We start from the raw sequence: 15,861 nt of genomic DNA on the forward strand, positions 1-15,861 counted from the left end.
AACATTGGAAGCATTCATTTAAGCCCGTCATTCATCCTTGCTCGTTTACAGTGCTTGGTTTTTGGTGTTTATCGTTGCAGTGCATGCCTGCCTCACTGATGTCGCATTATGTCATGTTTTCCTGTTGAGTAGTTATCGGTTGTTCTTGGTTTGGGTGTTTTGTTCTTTATTGACGTGTTTGTTAAGCCTGCCCATGTTCCCACGGAGCCGGCTGCCGAAGAACGGCCACCGCTGCCCAGCCTGTGTCTCTCCGACGACTACTCGCCTATGGAGTACGGTAAGCATGCCTGATGATACTATTTCTTTCCATGTTTTAACCGTTTCTGGTAGCAGTACATTGACTTACTATTGTGTGCATGCTCATTGAGGTATGCGTATTGTACGTTGTGGGTGCGTTAGACAATTGGGAAGTTGTCAAAAAAAGAAGGGGTCGTTTGATGCGCTGCTGTTTTCATGTTATAGTCATTGCCCTTAAAGTACTTGCTCTATGTTTTCGACGTTTATTCCGTTTTCCGGTATGCGTCTAGTCAGCCTTTCATTTTGCCAAGACATCCGATGGCCGACACTTATGGCACATGTGATATGTTTTCATCTAAAGGGGTTACTGATCATCCATTGTTGGCTGATATGCTTTTTTTAGTTGCTTCATAAGCGTGCCTGTTTGCTCACAGAGCCGGCTGCTGACGAACGGCCGCCGCCGTCCACCTGGTCGCCCCCGTGTTTGACGACTCTCCCATTGAGCACGGTAAACGTGTTCAATGGCGTCATTACTTTAAGTTTGTCCTAGCTGTCTATTGTAGAATTTGACATGCAGTTGTTATTGTCATTATGTATGCATGTTTTTATTGTCCTAGCCGTCTACCATAGAACTTGAGATGCAGTTGTTATCGTCATGTTTATTTCCCGTTTTTATACGAGACTACTCAGCCCTTAATTCTGCCAACAGAGGGAGCTCTGGCCGACAGCCAGACGCCACCGGCGGCGGACGCCGACCCCGACTGGGCGCCGTCCTCGTCCCCCTCGTCGGCATCGACATAACCGGCGCCAGCGGAGAAGGAGGCCTCGGAAGAGGTTGTACCGGCCCGGTACGTGTCCAGCTCTCCTCTCTGTGTGTGGCGGCAGACTGGATGTAAATGTGCTTCTGCCGCAGCTGGCATGTCCGTGTGCTTGCCCGTGTCAAACTGATCATTCTGTGTTGCAGCGTGTAAGCCGCGGCAGGGCCGGCCACGCAGCGGCGCTGGGAAGCTCCACAGGCACCCGTGCCGCCTACCGCCGTGCCACGGCACCACGTACGCCATCCTGAAACAGCACATCAGGATGGTGCACCCGCGGGTAGGCGACGGATTGCATGCTGTGTGCGCTTCTTGCTTGCCTTTGCTCGCTTGTGCGTGTCTCTGCCGCCGATGCGTCACACATGTCCACAGCTGTGCTGTCGGCCTTATCTTTCCACCAGTCTGTTTGTGTTTCAGCTTGCCGCACGCGCGGTAGAGCTGGCTAAACGGCCGCGATCCGCCGAGGCCCGTTGCCCTCCGCCAGCGCCCAAGTGCACCCAGGCCCGCTGGCGCTGCCCGCTCGGTGCCACCGACGGGTGGCACCAGTGCCCGGCGGTTGTGGTGAATATATCACGACACATTCGGGTCCACTTCCCTGCAGGCAGTCATGAGGTAGGTACCAGCGCCGTTGTTTCTGTCATTGTTTGTTCATGCGTTTCTTTGTCTCCACATCGCGTGTTGTTGGCTTTTCGGCGTGTTCGGTGTGGCATCGTGAACCGTCCGTCCACAGTTCCAACAAGCGTACGGCAGTGCGGAGCGAGCTGACCCCACGTCATCGAGCAAGCCCGAAAAGCGGCTGGTTGGACTGGAGGCCATCTCGGACCTTTTCGCTACATTCCTGCGTGGGGTCCGGGGTGGCTTTTGCAACCGGAAGAAGGTGCAGCGCCACATGCGGGCGGCAAGTGCCACCGATGCCGGTCTGCTTCCATTTACTTACTGTCATCTGTTGTCACTCGTGTTTCGCGTGTCATCTTGCGTTATTTTCGTACGCCTTGTCCGTGTCATGCAGCGGGGTCCAGGATTGTGCTGGCGGCGACCTCTCATATAATTGCAGTGCCTAATGCAGGCTCAGTTGCAGCTCCGTCTCCTGCTGCCACAGCTGCTGCCAGGCGGCCGTGCGGAGCAGCTAATGATGTCTCACATCATGGCGGCCCTCGTCGGCCCCCAGCTGGCCATGGAGGGGCCCGACGGCTGGCTGCAAAGACAGCACAGAGCGCACATGATGACAGCCGGGGTATTTAAATCGGCCATCCGCTGCCTGTCCCAGTTGATCACGTACGTAACACTGGACTGTGACAACTCAGGCCTCCTGGCGTGGCTGCCGCGCATGCCGGTAAGTGCCATCAACAGCTGGCGTACCGACTGTGCAGTTCTACGCGCGACCGTCACCGTTCGCTAATGCCTGGCAATTCACAGGCCATGCTGGAGCGGCTGGCAGCCTGGCAGCGCTCCATGAAGCGTGACGATTGGGAGCGGCGCCGTCACCATGAAGCCCAGGCGGCACGCGTCGTCGGCCTAGAGATCCAGCAGTGCTTCCTGAGTGTGTTATATTGGCCGCCGCTCTGTGGTAGGGAGTAATGTTCATGTATGTCGCTTGTCTCGTGATATATGTGTCAGTACCGTCCGTGTCCCGTCTTAGCCCAGCTGCTGTCATTGTTCGGTGCGCATTGTGCTGGCGTGTTCGTGGTTGGGTGACATCGTGTCAGTCTTGCATTTCATCAGCCGTCTTTTGACTGACAGTCCGAGTACGTCACCGCTCTGGCGGAGTGCCCGCCGGTCGGCGAGTTCCCGCCACTGCCGGCCGAGGCCCGCCAAGCGCGTGACGATCTGATGACAGTGCTCATGGTCCTCTGCGCCGGCCGGCCCAGCCACGTCACTGGCATCGCCGCCTCTTCGGTGCCCGAGGCCAGGGTGAGCAGGCTGGCTGGCCGATGTCTGACTGACTGTTGCGCGCCATTCGTTTTGCGTAGACTGTTCTCCTGTATGTCGTGTCTTTTGTCGGAGTGATGGTTTGAACGAGCCACTATGTGTGTAGACACCTGTAGACTGTCGACCTCGATGGCCAAGAGCGTGGCCTCGTCAAGAATTACAGATTCAGTACATCGGCCACCTCGACGCTTAAGACGGCTGTCAGCAGCGAGCTGTGGCTGCGGCTGCTCCACTTCACATCAGTGGAGCGGCCGGCGCTGCTCACACCAGACGCCACCAGCAGCGACCGGGTATGTACAAAGGCTGTTCGGCAGGCGCCGGACCGATTAGTATTGCCAGGGTCAACCACGTGCGTTTTACACCCTCACCAGCGTGGTTCAACTGTAAGTGTCTCTTTCCACAGGTCTTGATGGCCACGGGCGGCAGCCCGCTGGCAAGTAGCAGCGCCGCCAAGGCCTTCAAGGTGGCGTGGCGGTGTGCCGGTCAGGACGTGGACGTCCCCGATCTGACAGCCAGCGGCGTGTGCTACGGCGTCCTTGTGGGCACGGCGGCGGCGGAGCCGGAGGCGCTTTGGTAAGTGCACACCCGCCAGCCTCTTCGGTCTTCACGTTTCACTCGGTATCCGAGGTAGCCAACATCGCCAATGCCGGTGTGGTTGTGCAGCCGCGGTGTGTCAATGTCCTGTATTTAATCAGCCGTGTGTTCGCCGACGGTGGCAGCACGTCACCGCCATCACGGTCTCACGGCCGGCCTGCGGGGCGCCGCGCGTCGTAACGGATCAGGAGCGGCGACACCACCAGGCGTGATATCATGTCAGCAGCGGATCAGGAGGGGGTCACGGGCGGTCACAGAGGCCTAGTCGGTCCAGCAGTGTTACGAGTGGGAGGGTCTCTTGACGTGTCCCACACGGTGGCTCGCAGTTTGTCTCCCCGCTGAACAGTGGCAGCGGATGCTCATCAACAAGAGCTGCGGCGTGGCGGGGCGCCCCGAGGCACAGATCCGGTTATTGAGTGTCACGGCGAGCGATTCGCGGGTAGGCGGTACTTTCATGGCGGCAGACACAGGTTCTCGACGAGTTCCCTGTCAGTTACTTTCATGACAGCAGGCACAGGTTCTCGACAAGATCTGTCGTCACTCTTCCGCTGCAGCTGACTGACGTCGGTGTTTAGACGGACGCCGGAGTTATGCTGGTCTTGTTGGCATCTGGAGTGAGTGACTGCAGAGGAACACCAGTTCGCTTCGTTGTTCACCCTGAGCTCGCTGCTCTGCCGCATAACGTTGAACCGAGGCGCGCTTGGGAAGTCTCAGTGTCGCCTTCTTGTCAGCGCCGGTGGCCTTTACTGAAACTGGCTGTTCACCGACCACGAGTAATGACTGAGTGCTCCCCGGCGTAGAGAACTGGCCCCGGCCACTTCTCGCTCTAGGACTTCTCGCTCTTGCTCCCATCGGCGTGCTCTTCGATATCACTCATATTTGTCTCAACGTCGTTGCGTACGTTTTTATTAAATGCACTGTTCGACGGCTGTGTGGGCTTTGAGCCGAGGTGGCTATTTTTGGGTTAAGCTGTTGTGCGTAGGACACCAGCACTTAAAACGAGTACCTTCACAGCAAAGGTTAATTCAAGAGTCACTGGAGCAGGAAGTGACCGGACTGTCGTTTGCGCGCGCCGCGGCGTGAGAGAAAACGGATGTAGGCAGACCTGGCCTGTTGCCGTAGAGGAAAGGCATGTAAGACATTTTGAAACCATTCGTCATAGGAGGTCTTTACAATGTGGAAGTATTTCTGTCGGCGTGAAGAACTAAATGACACGATGGGAAGTGATTGTAGGTACAGCTGGTGGAGCCTAGTGAAACCTGATACTGGATAAGGCACGGTGAGATGTAACGAAGTGGGCGGCTGGTGCATTTTTAGTAGCGCCGTCTATAAGTTTCATGACGTCACCTATGGTGGCTCTGCCTACAGTGGTGGCGCTGCCTGCAGGTGACGCCGTGTTCGAAACGTCTTGCCGGCAGCAGTGCTGCGACATTACTGAATACTTAAGATTGCTTTGTACTGCCACACATATGCCGAATATTTATATAATACCAAATGTTTCTGATGCCCAATATCGCCATATTTATTTAAGCATTCCGTTGCATCTTGTGAAAATAGCCACGGTTGTTAGCATGAAGCGCTGTAACAGCGTGAGTAGGTGATATTCCATGTTCTTCCTCCTCCACATCTGTACACTCTTCAGACATTATAGGATTGTTCTCTACTTACACTCTTTGGTAGTCCTCCAGCTGTTACGGGAGTCATTCACCCACTTCGGTAGGCCTTAACATGTTACGGGAGTAAGAGACCTTGGTAGTCGCACTGCGCTTTTAAGGCCAAATCGTCCGGACATGGTATTGTTGGGAGTTTGGCTTGCTCAGTGATGCGTTGGGGACAGTTTGCCTCCAAACGCATCACTTAAGCGCAAACATTTGGGAGCGTTGTAGGTGGGTGAAATGCGTGTGTTGTGGGCCTCGGTCAGACCAAGGAGTGCGTTGAAAGGTATTATTTGGTGGTGACAACAAACGTCCCTCGTGGCCCGCCCCGTGCAGCCCTGTTTCATTCGTGGGTAGCACCCCGCGCCGCTGGTGGTAGTTTTACATGGGGTCACTTTTATTTCACACTTCTCAATGGTGATTTTTTATTTTTGTCTTTAATTAACGTTTATGGCCGAAAACACCAAGAAGCCTCCGAATCTTACACACCGCCAGCGGCCATCCGGCCCACTTGGTGATATGATAGTTGCGGTCCATGGTCGTCCTGCATGTATGCACGCACGCTGATGGCTGTGCGCAGGCGGTGTCTCAGCTGTACCCCGAACCGATGGATGTGTGCAGGTGGTGTCTCAGCTGTACCTCCGGACCGATGGCTGTGCGCAGGCGGTGTCTCAGCTGTACCCCGAACCGATGGATGTGTGCAGGCGGTGTCTCAGCTGTACCTCCGGACCGTTGGCTGTGTGCAGGCGGTCTCTCAGCTGTACCCCGAACCGATGGATGTGTGCAGGCGGTGCCTCAGCTGTACCTCCGGACCGATGGGTGTGTGCAGGCGGTGTCTCAGCTGTACCTCCGGACCGGAGGCTGTGTGAAGGCGGTGTCTCAGCTGTGTCTGTGAGGAGCTTGTCAGTCACCGCCGTTGTCCCCTTTTGCTCTGTCACGCCCCAGAGCTCGTCTATTGGCCTTGGTGGGAAGACAAGCGGTCTGTCTCGTCGCCTCCCCGCCTCCGTCCTCCTTCCCCCATAGTTACTGATACGCACGTGAGGCTGCACAACAGCTGGACTGTCGACCTTCCACCATGCTTAGCGTAATTTAATTAACTGAGTTATGTTAATGTGAGTTAGGCGCTTAGAGATAAGTAACAGTTAAGAATAACGTTGGGATCCACAGCTCCCCACAGCCAGTCGTCTGTCGGGTTAAATTTATATAGGTGGCGCTGCGGGCGTTCGTGCCCAACAGAGGCGGCGCTGCGATCGGAATATCCGGTTCGGGTATCCACGGATCATGTAAGGTGTGGCGAGCCTCGTAAAAGGCTGAGGGAAACTCAAAGCGGGTGATTTGAAAAAGCAACGATTTTTCAGAAAAATGTGCCAGCAGCGCTCATGTCAGCGTGTGGCCTCAGAATTACAGATTCAGGACTTCGGCCACCTCGACGTTTAAGGCGGCTGTCAGCAGCGAGCTGTGGCTGCGGCTGCTCCACTTCACATCAGTGGAGCGGCTGGCGCTGCTCACACCGGACGCCACCAGCAGCGACCGGGTATGTACAAAGACTGTTCGGCAGGCGCCGGACCGATTAGTGTTGTCAGGGTCAACCACGTGCGTTTTGCACCCTCACCAGTGTGGTTCAACTGTGTCTCTTTCCACAGGTCTTGATGGCCACGGGCGGCAGCCCGCTGGCAAGTAGCAGCGCCGCCAAGGCCTTCAAGGTGGCGTGGCGGTGTGCCGGTCAGGACGTGGACGTCCCCGATCTGACAGCCAGCGGCGTGTGCTACGGCGTCCTTGTGGGCACGGCGGCGGCGGAGCCGGAGGCGCTTTGGTAAGTGCACACCCGCCAGCCTCTTCGGTCTTCACGTTTCACTCGGTATCCGAGGTAGCCAACATCGCCAATGCCGGTGTGGTTGTGCAGCCGCGGTGTGTCAATGTCCTGTATTGAATCAGCCGTGTGTTCGCCGACGGTGGCAGCACGTCACCGCCATCACGGTCTCACGGCCGGCCGGCGGGGTGCCGCGCGTCGTAACGGATCAGGAGCGGCGACAGCACCAGGCGTCATATCACGTCAGCAGCTGATCAGGAGGGGGTCATGGGCGGTCACAGAGGCCTAGTCGGGCCATCGCAGGGTCGAGCATGGCCACAGAGGCCTAGTCGGGCCATCGCAGGGTCGAGCGTGGCCACAGGGGCCTAGTCGGGCCATCGCAGGGTCGAGCGCTGTCACAGGGGCCTATTCGGGCCATATCAGGGTCGAGCGTGGCCACAGAGGCCTAGTCGGGCCATCGTGGGGTCGAGCGTGGCCACAGAGGCCTACTCGGGCCAGCGGTGTTTCGTGTGGGAGGGTCTCCTGACGTGTCCCACACGGTGGCTTGCAGTTTGTCTGGTGGTCTAAACACAGCTGGTCTCCCATCTCTGGTGGCCGGTCAGGCCACTGACACAGCCGCATGGGAGTGGTTATTGCAGCGTAGCAAAAGAGGCAACGACGAAGAACGTTTATGTTACGAACGTTATATGTTACATCTATGTTGTATGTTACGGATGTTATATGACGTTCTCTGCTTTCGTTATGGCGAAATCTGGATGCGTTTATTTCGATACGGGATGATCCCTATTCATGCATACTGTGTGGGCATCATGTTTATTCACAGCGGGCAGTGGCATTGTGACTGACAGTTGTAACGTACTCTAAAGAAATGTCCCTTTTCACCGCTCATGTCTCCCCGCTGAACAGTGGCACTGGATGCGCGTCAGCAAGAGCTGCGGTGTGGCGGGGCACCCCGAGGCACAGATCCGGTTATTGAGTGTCACGGCGAGCGATTCCCGAGAAGGCGGTACTTTCATGGCAGCAGACACAGGTTCTCGACGAGTTTCCTGTCAGTTACTTTCATGACAGCAGACATAGGTTTTCGACGAATTCCCGGTCCGTTACTTCCGTGACAACAGACACAGTTCCTCGACGAGTTCCCTGTCGGTTACTTTTACGACAGCAGACACAGATTCTCGACGAGATCCGTCGTCACTCGGCAAATAAGTGAAAAATTCCTCCTCATAGGGTGTTGCCTTACATCTAAGGTCGGCAATTCTAGGACGCTGCTCGTCACTCTTCCGCCGCAGCTGACTGACGTTGGTGTTTAGACGGACGCCGGGCGTATGCTGGTCTTGTTGGCGTCTTGAGTGAGTGACTGCAGAGGAACACCAGGTCGCTTCGTTGTTCACCTGGAGCTCGCTGCTCTGCCGCGTGACGTTGAACCGAGGCGCGCTTGGAAAGTCTCAGTGTCGCCTTCTCGTCAGCGCCGGTGGCCCTTACTGAAACTGGCTGTTCACCGACCACGAGTAATGACTGGGGACTCCCCGGCCTAGAGAACTGGCCCCCGGCCACTTCTCGCTCTAGGACTTCTCGCTCTTTGATCTCGCTTCTCGCGTGCTATTCGATATCGCTCATCTTTGTCTCAACTTCGTTCCGTACTTTTTCATTAGAGGGACTGGCCTCTTGCCGTAGGGGACATTATTGTATAGAAGACATTAATGAATTTGTCAAATGAGGTTTTTACAAGGTGGAGCTATTTCTGCGTAAAAGGCTGGGGGAAACTGAGAGTGGGCGGTTTGAAAAAGGAATGATCTTTTCAGCCTAATATGCCAGCAGCGCTCATGTCAGCGTGTGGCCTCAACTTGGCCCGCTGTGCTAGGGCCGACCATAGCGGCAGTGGCTGCTCAGATAGGGACTGCTCGGACCGCTCAGCCTCCTCGGGCCGTTGGGTGCTTGCGGACGTCGGTCGTCATTACTGCCGGCGCGCTTTGTTCGCATTTCTCCTGCGATGCACCAGTGAGCTCGCGAGGTCGCTATTCTATCTATACATGGGGCAGTGATCACATGCTTCGTCGCATAGAACGAAGATACTGGGTTTGGAGAGCATTCGTCTCCTTCGTGCGGCGTGAAGTGTAACAGAGTTCAGTTGTTGAGAAATAGACAGCTTGAGGAGGGTCTAGGTGTTATGTCTGTGGCCAGTTCGGATCGTTTGAAGGCAGCACGATGTAAGCCCGAACGGCACATATCTTGTGGTTTTGGAATCCTGGCCATTAGCCAATATTCAAGGCGGCACGAGCACGAGCCACATTGACGTGGCTTGTTATGTCCTTGGTGTAGCTAAGCGTACCAGTGCAGCGGTCATTTTCACACACGTGATCCGACGTAACTGATCAGGGGCCACATGTAACGGTGTAGTTCATTGATGGCTAAGTAAGTTCACGTACAGTTCAAGACATGTACAGTTTCGTAATCTACAGTATTGTGTCATGTTTTGTGATTGATATTACAGCACGGTTCGATCCCTTTGATGTTGTTTGGTCTGTTAGAGAGAACTGAGAGGTTTTGTGGTCAGGAAAGTAGTGAAGGTGTGCTCTTCGACTCACAGCTGCCTGACCCCTAACATGTGCATTCTTGGGATTACGTTTATTACGATCATGAAATCAACATTGTTCTGTTTTCCGCCGAAATCGAACCGCCTGTAAGCGGTTTAATCTTCAATTTAAAGTGATGTTATTAGGCTGCACAAAGCATTTCACTGCCGGGCGTGGTTGGTAACTTCCCTGTCAGGTGATGTGGGAGTCCACAAATCATTGTGACATAGTGGACAGAGGTCTGCGATGCACGGGGCATCTTCTCGGTACTAACTTAAAGACTGCCAGTGCAGCGGCGTCCAAGCTGAAGGTCACGGGTCATGGGATGACCTCACGTTGTAAGCTAGGGACGTGATGGCGTGCATAGACCAGAGCCGGGTTACCCTCGGGGAATCATTGATGTGGAGGTCTGCGCGCAGATTGCTGGCAATGGATTTGACGACCGCAGAGTCGACTCGAGAGGTCACCCAACTCCTGCAGCAGGTTAAGCATCGCATGACATTGCGTAGCAGGTTAGGAAACGCATGACATTACGTAGCAGGTTAGGGAGGGCACGACATTACGTCGCAGGTTAAGGAACCACCAGACGGTCACATTCCAATCAAAGTCACGCGTATGTAGTCGATATTCTTACTGCTGGGCGAAGCATTCTTTTTTCTTTCTTGATTGATTTAGCTGTGCTCCACAATCTTATGCTGTCCCGCCCCGCTCTGCCACTTGCCGGGGGCCGGCGGGACAGCTGGTCTCCCAGCTCTGGTGGCCGGTCAGGCCGCTGTCCCGCCCCGCTCTGCCACTTGCCGGGTGCCGGCGGGACAGCTGGTCTCCCAGCTCTGGTGGCCGGTCAGGCCGCTGACACAGCGGCATGAGTGTTTTTTGCAGCGTAGCAAAAGAGTTAGCGACGAAGAACGTTTATGTTACGAACGTTATATCACGTTTTCCTGCTTCCGTTATGGAGAAATCTGGATGCGTCTATTTCCATACGGGATGCTCCCTATTCATGTGTACTCTGTGGGCAACATTCACAGCGGGCAGTGGCATTGTGACTGACAGTTATCACGTACTCTTTAAAAAATCTCCCTTTTCACCGCTCCAATAGGCGCCATGGCTGCCTATGTCCAAAGTGTTGGCTTAGATCTGTTTTCTGATAACAAAGAAACGAGCGTCTCGTTTGCTCCGTATGCACCTAATAAAGATCTGCTTTGACAAGTTCTGTTGCCGTGTCCTGTGGCTTCCTCTGCCCGCGGCCATACATATCTAGTTTTGATGTTTTGCCGAGCTGCCTGACATGATTCTGTCCATTTTTAGTTTTTTTCTCATGTGGGTTATAGTCATTGATAGCAACGTCGGCGTGTTCTGTTGCATGCGATGCGTGGTCACGTGAGCTACGAGCTCGTGCTCCCTCTCCCTGTTACCTCCATCCTCGGGGGTGTTTTGGGCGAGTGGTCAGAGTTTTGGACTTTGACATGGGTGGCCCACGCTGGGATCCCGGCTACGCCATGGCCGTTGAGCGCCAATATGATAATTGTTGTCACTGACGCTCCTTAAAAGATCTAGACTACGTGCGTCGTGATCCTTTTGTATCGGTGTTTTTTTTTTCTTCGGGGTCCAACAACTCCCTCATGGGGCCGTCTTACAGCGTCTGATCCTCGTTTGGTGGGGGTGGTGTCGTGTCCCAACGCTCCACTGGAGTCAGTGCATCCGGGGACGCGTACTCCCGGGAGGAATGGGTGGGGGGGGGGGGGGGCCTCGTGGGTCGTTGGCGCTGGTCTGCACTGCCTGCTTCACCTCGGAGATCTGATATTGGGGGTAATGGCTCCCGTTTAGTTGTCACGTACAACATGTTCGCTTCACCCGTTTAGTTGTCACGTGCAACATGTTCGCTCCACCCGTTTAGCTGTCACGTGCAAGATATTTGTTTTTCTGAGGACTCTTCGGTGTTGTAGCCAAGCACTTGGTTGTGGAAGCCATGTGACCTCAGGTGGTGGCGCACCCCAATTCCAGTCACCCATTTTCAGGCCGCTCTCGCCTTGCGTGCTCCGCTGTAGGCAATGCTCTGGTGGTGGTCAGCACTAAGTCTCGACTCGTTTTGGATGCTTCTAAGTCCGGTGAAGCTCTTGGAACAGTCCATCGTATGTTTCTTCAGCTGGCTGCCGTCATTGTAGCCGTCATGCTTGCTTCGTGTCGTGCTGTGCTCATCGTGTTATGAAACTTGTGGACTGGCAAGCTTTTGATGCATCTTTCAAACGTTGAAAAACGCAGGCTTGCTCTGCTGTGTTTTTTTCCCCGAGAGGAAATATTCCAAGTTCGTACATGTTGAGGCAGAGGCAAGCATCCGATACGATGGAATAAGCTCAGTAAGGGCTATCGGTAGGCCTTAAGTGCAAAACACCGCCGTTTAGTAACTAATTTTATCGATGCCCACTAGGGGACGGGGTGATGTACTGGTAGTAGTCATGCCTGCCAAATGTGTCTTACGAAATGGCGCGAGTTTGCGGAACCCAGATATTGTGTGGTTTTTTACCGTGTTGTGGTGTGTTTGTATAATGGGCCGCCATGTGAGATTTTTGGTGGCATTTGCGTTTTGGTTATTGCATTATTCTCAAGTTAATGGATTCCCAGCCGTATTTTCGTCATATCTAGAATCGCAGCCAAAGTTCCTGCGCCATGTAGCATGAAGTGTGATGCTTATTCTATATCCGTAAATTTCACATAAGCTCCATCACATACGTACACGACCCGCCTCTGTCTTTATTTGTCCTGCATCCACGCGAAGCCCTACTCGTATGGGCCTGTTGCATGCACCACTGGACCGAAAGGCATCCCCGTCCGCACGCCGGGCACATCCCCCCGCAAAGGGGTCGCTGTGTGGGATAAGGCTTAGCGTTTGGGTCCCCAGTAGCGTTTAGGTCTGCTTCGCCGTTTTCCATTATCCTTCATTCCATAGCCCTGAAATGGTCATTGTCGGCCGAAAAAGCTCAAGTCCTAGTAACCAAATAACCAAATCCTTTTGGAAGCATCGGCTCAACGCATCAGCCGAGTTGCAAGCCAGTCGTTCGTCGATGCCACGAACTGTGCCGACCTGCGGCGGACACGAATAACTCAGTGGTCATGCTATTTCATCGTGAGCAAAGGAAGAGCCAAATCCACGCTGTCTCCGTGACGTTAGGCGTGTCTGTGTGACCTTGAAATATCCTGCACGAAATAGTACAAGTTCATGAGCGTCGAGCTCAGAAACAAGGTGTGAAAAAAATGGCCCGGCTGCGAATTGCACTTCGTGGCTTTCAAACGTGCTACCTCAAACTCGTACAAATGTTGAACACTGTATTACACTGGCAGTGTTCTAGCAGGTCGCCTTGTGGTTGATAGAAGTTGCACTAGACCACTATCGAAACGTAGTGTTTCATGTTTCTTGTCTCGATGTCTTACACCATTTTGTTCAAGAAGAGGAAGATCGCTGCCAAGATGCCGCTGTCAGCACGTGACTGACGCTCTGTGAGGGGCGGCACCGGAGCCGGGCGGCGGCTGGGGGGAGCCGAGCGGTGCACGGCCGACGGCCTGGTGACCGACTGCGGCCGGGGTGGGCCGCACCGGCCGATGGATGGCACGTGATGGATTCAGCGAAGTCAGTTTGTAGGGGATCTTCCACATTGGTGCAACAACAGAGTGTTAGACAAAACTATACATGCTGCAGATTTTTTCGTAGGCAACACGACAAATGAATGAAGAAATTCCATTTATCTGTGATCAGGTATGGTCAGACCAATGTCCAACCAGTCTGCTTTCCTTTTCTAGGGCTTGCTGTACCGGGTAGTTTTTGGTGCTCATTTCGAATTTTTGATAACACGAACCGCACTACAAATCTTCCATGATGTGCCCAATGGTCAGCATGGGCCACTGATCTAAAATGACTGAGGTCAATATTTCGTTATTTTTTAGCAAACTGCTAGCGTAATGTTTGTCGCTGATTCAAATGTAAAGATCGAAGAAGTCTGGTATGATTTCAGTCAGCATGACCTTCGAAAGGTCAATCTGAGCCACTGACCCCAAATGAGCATGTGACCTTTTGCTTAGGCCAGGCCTCCTTGTTCTGGGGCGCTTCGGAGACCAACTTGAATCTGACCTTGTTCGACCCTATTTGACCCGAGGACTGTGACTTAGAAACCTCAAATTTTGGCCTAGTGAGTTCACGTACAGTTTAACACAGCCTGTGAATTTGGTGCATCTAACTGTATTTGTTCCTGAGACCTCAGAGGGTCAAATTAACCCCCACCCCAGCGAGGGTAACCGACCTGTCAGCCGGGGTGTGTTAAAGTCAGGCTACCGCGCGCCATTCGTGGGCATGGCCCTGTCAAGTGGTATGGCGCGGCATCGGTTGAGGCTATTGAATGCCGGCGCAGGCTAAAGCTCTGCGGTTGTCCGCCCCTGCGCATCTACACCCACCCCACCGTTGTCCAGTCTCCATCCGGAAGCCTTATTTTCATTTCTGGCCTAGAAGATCAATCGAAATAACATTGACGCCAGGGCCAGCCACTTCACGAAAGTCTCCTCAAGAATGTGGGAAGCTGGCAAGAAAACGAAGAGGCCTGGGCTTGGCGCCTCCACCAAAGTCGTATCCGGCTTTCGGCGGCCGACGCTATCCGCAAGAAGACGGTTTCACAGCCACCAGCGGCGGCTGTGTAGACAACTGAGGAGAAGAAGACGAAAATGGCAGGGAGAGAAAAAACTGCGGTCTCCGGAACAAAAGAAGAACCTGGACACTGAGGGTGCGTACGAGCCGCCGCCGCCGTCGGCATCCAGCTCGCCGCTCGCCGCCAGTCCGCCGCACGGGCTTATGGACTACGGTAAGTGTGTCTGATAGTTATGTGCCTTGTCATGTGCCGGCCATCATCTTACGACGATTTGGGCGCCGTTATTTGTGTATGCGCTTTGTGTGGCGTATGTGTATTAGCTGGTGATAAAGGTATTAAGTAAATGTATGCATTTACTTGAGGCAGTCATCCTACTACGTCTCCGGCGTCCGTGGCGTCCGTGTAGCAGCGTAACCTACTGCTTTAATTTGTTGGTCTTGTGGCCGAGTTGGTCGCAAGACAATGACTGACTTACCGCTAGTTCGCAGGACTTCATTCCAGGGTCGTGGACGTGGACGAGGCGATCCGCGATCAGGCCCAGCGGGCACGGTCTCGGGACCACCCCAGACGGGGCGTGAGGCCGGAGCGGGGCTGATGCTCCATCCAAGCCGCACGCCACATCATAGCCGTAGCCGTTGCCCGTGCGGTGCCAGCCCGCAGCCCTGGACCGGCTCCGTCGCCCGGCCAGGCTCTTGTGGAGCAACGCGGCGCGCTGTTTGGGAACAGCCATACCGCGGCGCGCATTTAGGAACAGCCATGTGGGGGCGCGCTGTGTAGGAACAGCCATGTCGGGGCGCGCTGTTTAAGATCAGCCATGTCGCGGTGCGCTGTGTAGTAACAGCCATGTCGCGGCGCGCTGTGTAGTAACAGCCATGTCGGGGCGCGCTGTTTAACATCAGCAATACCGCGGCGCGCTGTGTAGGAACAGCCATGTCGCGGCGCGCTGTGTAGGAACAGCCATGTCGCGGTGCGCGCCTTGACGGTGGGTGAGGACCGGACGTTGGACCTGACTTTGGGGCGACACCGAATTGTTTGGCGGTGGATACGCCGGGCGGGTTGCGTGGGCGACGGCCTCCGAGGCGACGCAGGCCGGGACTGGGGCCGGCTGCTCGATGCCGCGGTAAGGCTGAGGACGGACCGGGACTGGCCGCCTTCGCTGTCATGAGCGTGGGTGGGCCGGCCCTGACCCGGAGAGCGAACCAGCAGGCGCGGCTGCTGCTGCTCCTGCGCGGACAGAACCCGGCTCTAGTGGAGCCCTTGTAGGACGCCCTGCCGCCCGCGTTGTCAGCGGATGTGAAACTACCTCCGCATGCTGACGCGTATAACTACCGGTGTCTGCCCGGTCATCATGAGCGTCGAGCCGGGAGCAGGGGCTGGCTGCCTTCCGCAAGCCGCCTGCCGCCGTGCCAGGCAACACCTAGCCAACCTAACGCAGCAAATTAGAATGGCTCTCCAGCAGGCAGGCCACCGCTTGCATGCTGTGTGCCGCTCTTGCTTGTCTTTGGCTGTTTTGACTGCTTCCGTATTGACTTGTTTGTGAAGCCTGCCCATGTTCCCACAGAGCCGGCTGCCGAAGAACGGCCACCGCTGTCCAGCCTGTGTCTCCCCGACGACTACTCG

The 15,861-nt window shown here is 55.0% G+C and overlaps 1 long non-coding RNA gene across 1 annotated transcript in view; it reads left to right on the forward strand.

The window, feature by feature from the left end:
* Nucleotides 1-206: 206 nt before the first annotated feature.
* The window catches only part of LOC119112540 (uncharacterized), a 99,051-nt gene continuing 83,396 nt past the window's right edge, over nt 207-15,861 (forward strand). Inside the window, exon 1 of the long non-coding RNA XR_005095734.1 lies at nt 207-277. This is a non-coding gene — a long non-coding RNA (uncharacterized LOC119112540). The remainder of the gene's footprint in view (nt 278-15,861) is intronic.

This window comes from Pollicipes pollicipes, unplaced genomic scaffold (assembly GCF_011947565.3).
Source record: "Pollicipes pollicipes isolate AB1234 unplaced genomic scaffold, Ppol_2.1 Scaffold_7261;HRSCAF=8764_pilon_pilon_pilon, whole genome shotgun sequence".
Lineage (NCBI taxonomy): Eukaryota > Metazoa > Arthropoda > Thecostraca > Pollicipedomorpha > Pollicipedidae > Pollicipes > Pollicipes pollicipes.